Genomic DNA, 13,675 nt, shown 5'->3' with positions numbered 1-13,675 from the left:
TATCACTGAAGAATGGGGAATAACCCTTAGAACTCCATTCAGATCAGAGAAAGGACTCACCCAACATTAATGATCTAGATATGAACTTGTAAGAACCAACATTTTATAGGAACTGTATAGGCCTAGCAGGTAAAAAGCCCACTGTCCTCAGCCTTAGTAAGATCATAATTTTCTGTCATATTTTAGGAATTATATTGATAAGTTGGAGAGATTCCAGAGGAGAGTGATCAGGATGACGCAAGACCTTGAGACACAAGAATTGATGGAAGGAAATGAAGATGTTTAGCCTGAAGAGAAGACTTAGAAAGGACATCATAGTTGTCTTCAAGTTTTTGAAAGGCTGACACATATCTGGAGGTTGACCCCATAGGGAGGAACTGAAATATCTGATGGACATTAATTACAAAGCTATAATTTTAGCTTTCCATGTCAAAAAACTTCCTCATAATTAAAACTATAGGCAGTGTGGCCCCCTTCACTAAAGGAATTCAAGGAAAAGTTGGATGGTCTCTTTACAAGTATATGGTAGAAGGAGTTTTTGTTTATGGATGAGTTGGACTAGATAGTCTTTGAGGTATTTTTCACCTCTGAAATTCTGGGAGTTCATCTTGTTCAGGTATATTTAATTGTTTAATTTCACTTCAAGACTTTAAATATATCCTCATTAAATTTCATCTTCTTAGTTTCTGCCTACTGTTCCAGCTTTTAAAGATATTTTAAAATGTAGCTTCTGTCATTCAATTCATTAGCTATCATTTCTACCTTCGTGTCATCTGCAAATGTGTTAAGCATTTTTTCCTCCAAACCATTTTGATAACCATTTTGAAGAGGACAGTGTCAAAGACAGAGAGCCCTTTAACATTCTGCTAGAGCCTGCTCTCCAGACTGACAAGGATCCATTAATCACCAGTCTTTGGAAGCAGATGTTGAGTAGCTACAAATACACTCCACTGTCCTATCATCCAGCCTACATTTCCCCATCTTGTCAACAAGGATATTATGAAAGACCATCTGAGTCAGCAGCAGAGGGACCAGCCCTGAGAGGCTGGAGAGAGAGCAAACAGTCATCTGAAAGGATGTAATTAACCTGTGTTTTAGGGCAAAGATGAGCAACAATAAGTGCTAGTGTTCCTAAATTAACAAGGTACAGAAGTAAGCAGGAGGGAGAGAAGTGAGTCAGAACTCCTCAGGTGATTTTTCCTCAGTGGCTAGCTTTAATCTTCATCATCTTCATCTCATCTCCCCCTTTATGCGGCGTTCAAGCCCTAATCGTTGAATTTCAAAATTAAAAGGGCACTCAGTGGTCCCTCACCCACTGGAAAATCTTCTGTGGTTCTCTACTGCAAGTAGGATCAATTACAGAGAAGAGACAAAATCTGACCAAAATCAGCCAGTCAATAAGCATTTATTAAGCACTTAGCATGTACCAAGTCCAGTGCTTAGCCCATGGTGAGGCAAGAAACACTCCCTGTCCTCAAGAACCTCACGTTCTGATAGAGGAAACATTTAAATAACAAGAAACAAGCCAGATATGAAGAAAGAAGATGAAGATGATGGAAAGGGGACGACAGGCAGTGAGAAAGACCTTGGGCAGAAGGATGGATTTGAGCTGAGCTTTGAAGGAAGTCAGAGAAATTGAGGCAAAGATGAAAGCACAGAAACTTACTTTTCAGTGCAATTCAACCTACATGTATTAAGTGCTAATCATGTGCAAAAAGCAGCTAGGGGGGTGCCATAGGTAGAACAGCTAACCTAGAATCAGGAACATCTGGTTCAAATCCAGACCCAGACCTTTATTAGCTGGACAAGTCACTTAATCCTATTTGCCTCAGTTTCCTCATGTGTAAAATAAGTTAGAGGAAATGGCAAATTATTCCAGTATGTTTGCCAAGAAAACCCCAAGTGGGATCATTAAGAGTAAAGAGTAGGATTCCAAAAACGACTCAACAGTAACAATAGCAAAATCTCATGCTAAGCAATAAAAATCTAAAAATCAACAAGAAGTTTTTACTTTACTCACCTTTTTAACTTTATATTCCAACCAAACTGCTTTACTAGTTTTACTTCCAGGTTGATACTGCATTTCCCCATCCTGGACATTTGTATAAGGCATCTTTCTGTTGCTGGAATATATTCATCTAAGAGGTCTCTTCCTTAACGAAGCTTTCCCTAAATTCCCCCTAAGGATCCCCTCCTCCAAGAAGGGACTCCTTACATCACCTCACATCATTTATGCCCAATCTTACCAATAACTAGATATCTGAGCAGAGATAAGTCACTAAATCTTTCTATCCATCTGGAAAATGAGGGTTGTTAAACTCCAATATTCTACAATTGGACTGTGAAATGATTGAGATCCAACCGTGGCCAAAGGCTTGCTTATTGATTTGAAATGACCAGATGAACTACATCCTTAAAAGAACTAGCAATGTGTCTGCTGAGCAATTATTGGTAATTTCTAAAAGACTATGGGAAACAGGAGAGGTACTGTGAGATTTAAGGTGGGCAAATGTTGCCCTAATTTTCAAATAAAAACAGTGAGAACTCTACCTACAAACTATAGGTCAGTGAATTTCACTTCACTTCATGAGAAAATTCTAAAATAGACCATTCGAGGGATAGTCTCTGAATATCCAGAAGAGGAAGCAATGATAACAAAAAACAAAACACAAAAATAAAAATGACTTCATCAAGTTCTAAGAGGATAATATTTTGTTTTTAGACTGGATTCTAAAAGGATCAAGAAAGCATGTAGCTCTGCAGAGAAAAACTTCTTCCTAGAACTAAACTCTAGCAGTAATTTGTCCCATGGGTCCTTGAATAAAGGATACTAGGTGACACTTTGGTTGATATTTTCAATTACAATTTTTTTTATGAACTATGATGTTCAACTCTAGAAATAAGGAACCTCTGTCCTACCCCAGGGCAGGGTTGGGAAGAACATATACAGCTGAAGATACCTACTATTAGGGTAGCTAGATGGTGTGGTGGATAGAATGTCAGGCTTGGAATCAGGAAGACCTGAGGAGACACTAACAAGTAGTGTGACCCTGCACAAGTCACTTCAACCTGTTTACCTCAGTTTCTTCATCTGTGAAATGAACTAAAGAAGGAAATGGCCAAACCACTCCAGTATCTTTACCAAGAAAAATGGAATCTCAGAGACTAGGACCCAACTCAAAAACATGCCTGATATTTGAGAGACAGTCTAATAGACATAATAGCTACTATTTAACTAGATTCCCCATATTCTCTTCCTGTATTGTTATATTATTAGAACACTAAGTATCTGAACAATATTATCTCAGTTCCCAACAGAAATGCTTTCCTTAAGCTGTGAATTAGTGTTATGTTCCCAGGCTTTATAGAGAGGGTTGATATAAGTATTCTCTATTTGAATGGTATTTCTGCATCTTTTGCAAAATTTGTAATTGAAAATATCAACCAATGTGTCACCTAGTATCCTTTATTCAAGGACCCATGGGACAAATCACTGCTAGAGTTTAGTTCTAGGAAGAAGTTTTTCTCTGCAGAGCTACATGCTTTCTTGTCAGAAACAAGAAAATAATGAAACATAATGCATTTTGTAACTGCCTGGAAACTTAAAATAAAATTTAGTCAGTGTCTCAGTGTAGTTATCAACTTGTTTTTTGATGCCTAGTATCATCTCCAAGAAATGTACTTAGATCCAGATCCTCCCTGCTCCAAAGCTGATGGTTATATTTTCATTGTGAGCATTTATACCACAGAAATCCACAAATACTATAAATCACTAAATAAATTAGTTTATTGTTTCATTGGTTTTCTAGACTTAAGAAAATTAATAATGTCATAAACTTAAAAGTGTGCCATGAAAAAAAAAATTTCTAAAGTTAGTTGTGAAGGCTGTTTTCAAGAATGAGGTGATTCAAAGCAATTTTAATAGACTTGTGATGGAAAGAGCCATCCATATTCAGGAAAAGAGTTATGGAGACTGAATGTGGATCAAAGGATAGTATTTTCACCTTTTTTGTTGTTGCTGCTGTTTGTTCATTTTCCTTTCTCATTCTTTCCCTTTTAGATCTGATTTTTCTTGTACAGCATGAGGAATATGGAAATATGTTTAGAAGAATTGCTTGGTTAATCCATATTGGATTGCTTGTTGTCTAGGGAGTGGGGAGGAAGGGAGAAAAATGTGGAATATGTTTTGTAAAAGTGAATGTTCAAAACTATCTTTGCATACATTTAAAAATACATATATAATATTAAAAAAAGAAAAAAGTTGTTAAACCTTTACCTGCTCACCACTGCATCTACTTCCTCTATTCTACTCATATGGCCTCTGTTTTTTGTTTTTTTTTATTTCTAAATGTCCTTCTGATCTGTGTTTAACTATATCATCACAATCATCACAAACATTTCTGTAAGAAGAAAACCAGGAAGAAGAAAAAGAAAAGGTCCTTCTGGGCCTAGAAGGGTCAAGGTATATTTCAAAGTAAGAGATACTTAGATGAGAGGAGATAAAGGAGTATTTGATGAGGAGAAAGAAGTAAATTCTGGGAGGAATGCTTACATAAGAAAGCCCCCTGCAATTTGTGATTTTAGATGCTTTTCAGAGATTATTGCCAATTTAACCTATAGGTATCTTGATTGTATTTAGTTAATTGCACATTGCTCTTCATCTCCCCCTCCCCCCATTTAGATTGTTAGAATCTTGAGGGACTTTCTTTGGATCCTAGTGCTTAACTTGGCACATATTCTTGTTGTTCAGTTGTATCCCACTCCATATGACCCTATAGACTTTTGTCCATGGGTTTATTTGGCAATGATCCTGGAGTGGCTTGCCATTGCCTTCTCCGATGTGTCCTCACTTTATAGATGAGGAACTGAGGTATACAGAGGTTAAGTGACATCCCCAGAGTAACACAGCTAGCAAGTCTCTGAAGCCAAATTTAAGCTTCCCAAATCCAGGCTCAGTGCTCTATCCAATTCACCACCTATCTGTTGAATTGATTTTTCCCAGACTCCTCCAAAACTCAAAATGACTAATGAAATTTAACAGGGAAACTCAAGGAAACAAAAATACGTACATAAATACCCTTCAGAAAATAATCACTCCTCATTAAAATCCTTGCAAATTTGTACTAGCATCTGAGTAGCTAAAAATACTCTTCTGAGCATTTGTTCAGGATAATTTCAGTCCTTCCTACCTTTCTGGGCCTGAGCTCAGGAACATTTTGTGCATTGATTGTTCCTGATGACACTGAGAACTAGGACTCCTTACTTCGAGATTTGAAAGCAACAACAGCTAGACTATACAAATATGAAGTGAATGGTTTTATTCCCCTATAACATCCCCTTCCAAGGATGCTGTCCCACAGTACTAGCATGTATCTAGCTTTTCTTTCTGCTTGATTATCACACTGGTGATAAGAGAGCGTTCAGTGCCCTACAAATAACACACACTGAAACATCTGATTTAAAAATACATATATTGTTGTATTTAATTTATACTTTAACATACTTAACATGTATTGGTCAACCTGTCATGGGGGAAGGGGATGGGGGGAAGGAGAGGAAAAAGTAGAACAAAAGGTTTGGCAATTGTCAATGTTGTAAAATTACCCATGCATATATCTTGTAAATAAAAAAACTATAATAAATAAATAAATAAATAAGATAAATGCTGAATGAAGCTTCAAAACTGAAAAAAAATAAAAATAAAAATACATATATTGGTTAAACCTCCTATCTCTATGCTAATGAAAAGGTTATCAAGGAAACAAGCATGTATTAAGCACCTACTATGTGCAGCACACTGTCCTAAGAACTTTACAAATGTTATTTCATCTGATGTTATTCCCTTATTTTCATAACTGAAGAAACTGAAGGAGATAGAGGTTAAATGGCTTACCCAGAAGCACACAACTGGTAAATATCTAAGGCCACATTTGAAGTCAGTCCTTCCTGAGTTCTGGCTAAACAATTCAATCTATTGTACTACCTTATTGCCTCTCAGCTTCCTCAGCTCTGTCTCTTAGGCCTCCTAGTTTCCTTCAAGGCTCAGCTCTTTTTACCACTAGACAAAGTCTTTCTTGATCTTCATCTCTGCCTCCCTCCTTCTCCTCCACCTCTGAGTTGCTTGTTCCTGCCCCATCAAAATTACCTTAAGTCTGCTTTACAGACATTTTGCACATGACTGCGAGGCAGCCTGATTTAGGAGAATGGAAGGTTTAGATTCAAGTTTCACTATGATATAAATTGACTAAAACAGCTTTGGACTTAAGCTCTTGGTGACTCCCTGCAATTCACTAAAACTATTAGTTGCTGTCTGCATAAAAAGAAGGAGCTTCTTTTCCTGTAATTTCCCCATACAAGTGAAATTATAGATCCCAACCCCCCCCAAAAAAATTTGTATTTGTTTTTCTGTGAAGATATTGTTTCCCCCCAATAGAATGCCAACTTGTTGATCGAAGAAACTGTTTCCTTTTTATCTTTTTGTCCCCGTGCTTATAGCAAAGTTCCTGGCACCTAAGAAACCCTTAATAAACCATTATTGAAGGAACTGGATAAATGGCCACAGCATCTCCTTCTTTCATAATTTCCTATTTCATGCATTTTCAGAGCCCCACTTCTAGACTGCAGGGTCAGACAGGACAAGGCACCCTGAGGCACAACGTCTGGCACTCAGTAAGGAATTTTGTTTTGGCTTTGTTATTTTTGAGTTCTGAGTGGTCTCTCTCCCAACACTGCATCAGAAAAGATCAACATTTGTGGATGTGTATGCAGTGTGTACAATACACAGTACACATATACATGTATGAGCATGACTATACATCAGTTCTTTTTCTGGAGGTGGATAGCATTTTCTTTTATTCAGTCCTTCCAAATTGATTTCAATGATCCTATTTCTCAGAATAGTTGAGTCAATCACTTACTTTTGCCCACAATATTACCATGACTGTAACACTTTCACTCTGCATGATTTCACACAAGTCCTTCCAGGGTTGTTTTTTTTTTTTTGTTTGTTTGTTTTTGTTTTTGTTTTTGTTTTTTTTGGGGGGGTTCCCTTTAAAACCAAACGGCTTGTCATTTCTTGCAGTATTCCATGTATACTATATTTAATCACCTTTGCCCTCAGCTGGATCAGCTACAAATCCAGAAATCAGGAAATTCAGTCTAAAGCCTGGCCCCAGAAATGGGGGCTGGGGAAGAGAAAGGAAGGGGGGAAATTGTGTGTATGTGTGTGTGTGCGCGCGCGCGCTCCTTGGCTCCAGCCCCTTGGTGGTTTACAAGTTTGGCGAGGTGGGGGAGGTTAGCTGGTTTTTGAAAGTGGTAGTTAGGGACCAAAGACCCAAAAAAAAAAAAAAAAAAAAAAAAAGCCTCGTCCACTACAAACCAAGTCTGTTTCCTGCTAGAACAGGTGTCTAGGGCCCCAGCATTTGAATTCTCTTTCTAATGCCCCCTGGCAGTGGGGGGCCTCCCCACCACCTTTGAAGAAAAAGTGGGAGGGGTGCTGGAAGAAAGTTCCCACCCACCCCACCCCCAGCTCCTAGGGCTCCCGAAGAATCCCATTCATTGCCACTTTGAGGAAATCAGGAGACCTCCCCTCCACAGCTGCAGTGGACCCAGCTTTCCCACCCCCATCCCTTATTTGGGAAGTGAGAGATGCGGAGAGCTGTGGATTTTCCCTCTTGCTTTGGGAGGTGGGGAACTCCGCCGGCTGCCCCGGCGCTCCCTCCTCCAGCCCCCCTCAGGATACCAGCAGCCCAGCGGGCGGGGAGCCCGGGAGCAGGCGGACCGCAACGTGCAGCACGTGCGCTGCCCGGTGATTGGCAGCCGCGGTCCTCCTCTGCGCCTCCCCAAGGCAGTCTCTTTCCTTAGGGAAAGCGCTGGGTTAAAGGTGCCGCCTGGCTGAGAAGGAACGGGAGAAGGGGAGGGGAATTAGAGAGATGCTTTGGGGGCTTCTCCCGGAGCTTAGAAGGAGACGGGCCAGAGGAGCCCGAGATGCCATCTGCCGGGATGCCCGCTGCTCGCCAGTCTCTGGTGATCGCGGGGGCTGGCTCTCCTCCCTCACCTGCTCTGCCCTGAGCCACGGCGACGTCTCGGCTTCCCTAGCGGAGGCACAGAAGGGGAACAATGACAGCTCGATGAGGAGGAGGAGGAGGAGGAGGTGGGGAGGGATGAGCTGGTTTGTGGGGTTTGACCAGGAGCTCTCGTTTAATTACACAAACGTCCTGATTCTTTCTGCCGTAGCTAAAAATAAGCTGGATGTGAGGCAATTGTTAAAAAAAGAAAAAGAAAAAAGTAGGGAAAAAAGGTTCTCCGTAGGAGTGAAAATATTTCTTGTGAGTGATAGAAATCACTTTATTGAGTTGTTGTCTGTGACCCGGAATATTTAATCACCTTCGCCCTCAGCTGGGTCAGCTACAAATCCAGAAATCAGAAATTCAGTCTAAGCCTGGTCCTAGAAATGGGGGTTGGGGGAGGGAAAGAAAGAGGGGATGTGTATTATATATGTGTATATATGTGTATACACATATATGTATTGTATATATGCATGCACACATACATATATACATTTGTGTGTGAGTTATGGACACATATATACTTATAGATAATGGCCAAATAACAGACGTAGGGCTTAAGCAAATTGCCGGGACTAAGAACTGCCAAAAGGATGCTAGGTAAAAGAACAATCGGAGTGGGTGGGGCTTAATCAGAGAAGGTTTCCCAGGGGGAGAAGTGCTTTGAGCCGGTTTAGCGTTTGCAAAGGATGGGGAGGAAGAGAGATTTGGGTCAGGGGGATAGAAGGACTGCAGATTAGGGTGGGAGATGTATAAATGGAAAGGAAAGTACATTGTAGACGGGGGAAGCAAGATAATGAATTGGATTGGGGGGGGGGGCGGACAGGAATGATGGAGGGGAAAGGAGTCACAAACGATTCTGTTCGCAAACCTCAGATGGTGTCCAAGCCTTCCCAGTGGGGCAGGAGCAGTCATTAGTTCAGAAACAGTCTCTGAGCCAATGAAATAGGGAGTCGGAGATTGTTCTTGGACCAATAAGGATCCTGCATAGTATGCATCATTACCCAAGAGAGATGGCTGTGGGAAACCAGCCAGGGAGCCTTCTGTTTGGGGGCTGCCCTGTGGAGATGTCCATTTCATCACAGAAGCCCAGAGATGTGTATGCCAAGGATTTAAAACAACAAAAACCACTCAAAGATAATACCCAGTAGGGCAAAGGGACTATTGTAGATACAAAGATGTCTTTCCAAAAAAAAAAAAAAAAAGTAAAAACAGGGGAGTCCACAAAGTATGACTGGTGAAAGCGAATTTTTTTTTTGGGGGGGGGAATGGCAGGGAAAGGGAGAAGGATTTCATTGATGTAGGCAAGCTCCTTCCCCAGAAACATATAGATCAGCTACTTCTCTCTAACTTAAAGTCCCTTAGACAATTGCCTAGTTCTCAAGGATGTGAAGTCATTTGCCTGTGGTCATAGCTAGTTATGTGTCAGATAGGACTTGATTGAACCTCGCTTTCCTTACACATTACCCTGCAGCTTAAACTAGAAATCAGGCATGTCAAAAAAAAAAAAAAGAAAGAAAGAAAGAAAAAAAAGGCACTCTTTGCAAAAGATTTCCAAACAATTAGGAAGATGTTGAAATACGTGAAAGGAAAGAAGCCAAGTAGAGAGAACATCAAGATAAAAAGAATTGAAAAGATGGAAAAAGAGGGGGAAAAACTGAGTATTTTTTAATCTTTCTCTTTATTAAAAAGGAATTAAACTTCTTAATTTTCCAGTCTCAAATCCACTCTTAAAAAAGAAAATATCACTTTGGTTGATTGAAGTGAATTACAATAACACTTCAATCAACCAAAGTGATATTTTCTTTTTTAAATTTATTTTTTTCAATGGACAAAACCTTATTCTCTCTTCATTCCACCCCCCCATATAAAAAAATAAAAGAAAAACAAAATCCTTGTAATAGACATGCATAGTTAAGCAAAACAAATTCCCACGTGGGCCATGTCCAAAACCAATTCAAACAAATATCCTTTGTCCATTTTCTGTCTATGAAAAGATGAAAAAGAAATGGTTGGTTATTGGGATGATCAGAATTCTCCAGTAATCTGTCTTTACAATGTTACAATCGTATAATTGTTCCTCTAAATCTGCTTGCTTCAGAAGCACTATATATAAGTTCACAAAAGTCTTCCCATGTCTCTCCTAAGTGATCCTTTTTGTCATAAAGGGATGTTTACAAAGATAGTCTTCCTTGTCATAAACATCATTACCAGAGATAGCAATAACATCAGAGGCTAGGACCAAGATTCCTTTCCTTGCTTCTATGATGTACTTCTTCCCTACTCTTCAGGAAGAGCAAGTCTTGATTTCCTGTCCCTAGAATTGATAAATAAAATGCTTCTTCTTTTTTATGTCCATGCTCTCTTCTCATCAAAGTAAAGACCACTTGGGCACTTCCTTTACTCCCAAGTAATTAGAGCAGTAGAATCCTAGAGGAGTTACCTCTTCTCAGCTAACTTTTTTGTAGACAGTTGTTTGCATGTTGTCTTCCCCATTAGATTTTTAGCTCCTTGAAATCAGGGACTATATTTTACTTTTCTTCCTCTAGCATTTAGCACAGGGCCTGGCACACAGGCACTAAAAAAATGCTTATTGACTAAGTGACCTCAGACAAGGCTGACGCCTTACTCTCCTTAATGACCACTGCTTCTTAATGTCATTGAAAATCAGCCTTAATGCAGACAGTATTGGGCTGCCTTTCCTATAATTCAACAAGAACTTATTAAGCACCATCTAGGAACTACAAAGTTTGTCTTTGCATTCCCAGTGTCTAGCAAAGTGCCTCAGGCTTAGAAGGTGCTTAATGAAGACAAGTATTTTCTCAACTTTTAAGTAGGAATCATAATAGTACCTACATCCCCGGGTTGTAAGGATCAAGTGAGATAACATTTATAAAACATTTATCAAAGTACCTGGCACATAATACGGGCTTAATAAATGTTTGTTTCCTTCCTTCTGAAGAGTTAAAACATTTACACAATTAGATCTCCAGAAAGAAGAACTAGAAGAGTTAAAGGGATTCCTAACCAAAAGTCTGTGGATTTATTTTAGGGATAATAGGAACTTAGATGGGACAGATGTTATATATTTATTCCAATATAATTGGATCCCTTTGTATTCCTACATATTTTTTGCTTTATGCATAAAAACAATTTCATTCTGAGGATACATAGACTTTCACCAGACTACCAAGGAGGCCAAAATAACTTAATATAAATGATATATTTGATACAAAATAATTTAAGAACTCCTGAACTAAAGACCAGAGATGGTTTCTTAAAGAATGTGACTTGTTGAGCCATGAAGGAAAACAAGGATTCCAAGATAAATAATTGGTGGAGGCCAACCCCTTTATGTGTTCCTTTGATCCTATCCTTTTCCATCTTCTTCTGCATCAGATTGCCCCATCATCAAAGCTTCTCTCTAATCTTCAGTTTTTTCCTATTTACTGGTTTCTTCCCTGTTGCCTACAAACACATCTAAGTTCTCCCCCACTTAAAAAAACAAAACAACAACAAACAAACATAAAACCCACCTCATTAAACCTTGTCTCTATTCCTATATCTTACCTCCTTTTCTCAAACTCCGCCAAAAAAAAACCTGCCTACACTAAATGCCTTCAGTCTCTCTTTGCTCCCCATTCTCACACCCACACACTAGGTTCAAGCTTTTTTAAAAATATATATATATCAAGATTATTGTAAGTGATTCTTCATTGGTGTGTGTGCCCCTAGGCTTTCCATATTCCAACCCATCCTTTCCTGGCTAATGAAATAATTTTGACTAATAATTTGACTATATCACTCCCCTACTTAATAAATTCCAGTTAAATTCCAATAAATTCAATAAGTTCCCATTGATAGTAGGGAAGAGGAAATCTTTCTTGGTAACTAGGTACTACAGTGGACAGAATACTAGTCCTGGAGCAAGAAAGACCTGAGTTCAAATACAGCCTCAGATACTTGTGAGTTTTGTGATCTTGAGCAAATAACTTGACCTCTGTTCACTTCAGTTTTCTCATCTATAGAAAGGGAATAATAACAACACCTACTTCCCAGGGATACGTTTATAAAGAACATAGCACAGAGCCAGCCACAAATCAGACAATAAATGCTTGTTTCTATTTCTAGCCATATGAAAAGATGCTCCAAGTCATTATTAATCAGAGAAATGCAAATTAAGACAACTCTGACATACCACTACACACCAGTCAGAGTGGCTAGAATGACAGGGAAAGATAATGAGGAATGTTGGAGGGGATGTGGGAAAACAGGGACACTGATACATTGTTGGTGGAATTGTGAACATATCTAGCCATTCTGGAGAGCAATTTGGAACTATGCTCAAAAAGTTATCAAACTGTGCATACCCTTTGATCCAGCAGTGTTTCTACTGGGCTTATACCCCAAAGAGATCTTAAAGAAGGGAAAGGGACCTGTATGTGCCAAAATGTTTGTGGCAGCCCTCTTTGTAGTGGCCAGAAACTGGAAACTGAGTGGATGCCCATCTATTGGAGAATGGCTGAATAAATAGTAGTATATGAATGTTATGGAATATTATTGTTCTGTAAGAAATGACCAGCAGGATGATTTCAGAAAGGCCTGGAGAGACTTACATGAACTGATGCTGAGTGAAATGAGCAGGACCAGGAGATCATTATATACTTCAACAACAATACTATATGATGATCAAGTCTGATGGATGTGGCCATCTCCAGCAATGAGATGAACCAAATCATTCCAATAAAGCAGTAATGAACTGAACCAGCTACACCCAGCGAAAGAACTCTGGGAGATGACTATGAACCACTACATAGAATTCCCTATCCCTCTATTTTTGTCCACCTGCATTTTTTATTTCCTTCACAGGCTAATTGTACACTATTTCAAAGTCCGATTCTTCTTGTACAGCAAAATAACAGTTTGGACATGTATGCTTATATTGTATTTAACTTATACTTTAACATATTTAACATGTATTGGTCAACCTGCCATCTGGGGGAGGGGGTAGGGAGAAGGAGAGGAAAAGCTGGAACAAAAAATTTTGCAATTGTCAATGCTGAAAAATTACCCATGCAGATGTCTTGTAAATAAAAAAAGAAAAAGAATAAATAAATAAATAAATGCTTGTTTCCTTCCGTCCTTGGCCATTGCTACCCTCCCATTGCTTTTTTTCAGCGTCCTCCTCAGCAGTAATGTCAATAGGATCCTTGTCCATAACTACTTGTGTCTCAGAGTCTCTCCACCAGATTAATTTGTCTTTTAAAAAATTAATTTGAGACTGCATTTCATGCCATTTGCCTTGGTCCTAGGTTCCTAGTTATGTCTTTGAGCGTAAAGACTGGCAGCTTGTCAGAATGACTTGCAGTCATAAGAAGGGTTCCAAAAGGGAATCCAGTGACTCTCACTTTCATATCTAACATGCACATGGAATTCCATGATAAAGGAAAGGATCATGGGCCCTTGGGCAAACAACCCACTGAGGAGGCGGGAACAATATGGTTTCCATAAGGACAAATGATGGCTTAAAAGTCTGTGGAATTCTAAAAAATGTGAAGACAAAATAATCTATGGATATTAGATTAATTAATTAATCTGTGTGCTCAGAT

Source organism: Antechinus flavipes, chromosome 5 (genome assembly GCF_016432865.1).
Source record: "Antechinus flavipes isolate AdamAnt ecotype Samford, QLD, Australia chromosome 5, AdamAnt_v2, whole genome shotgun sequence".
Classification (NCBI taxonomy): Eukaryota; Metazoa; Chordata; class Mammalia; order Dasyuromorphia; family Dasyuridae; genus Antechinus; species Antechinus flavipes.
The sequence above is the reverse complement of the archived record's forward strand: the minus strand, read 5'-3'. Positions refer to the sequence as shown.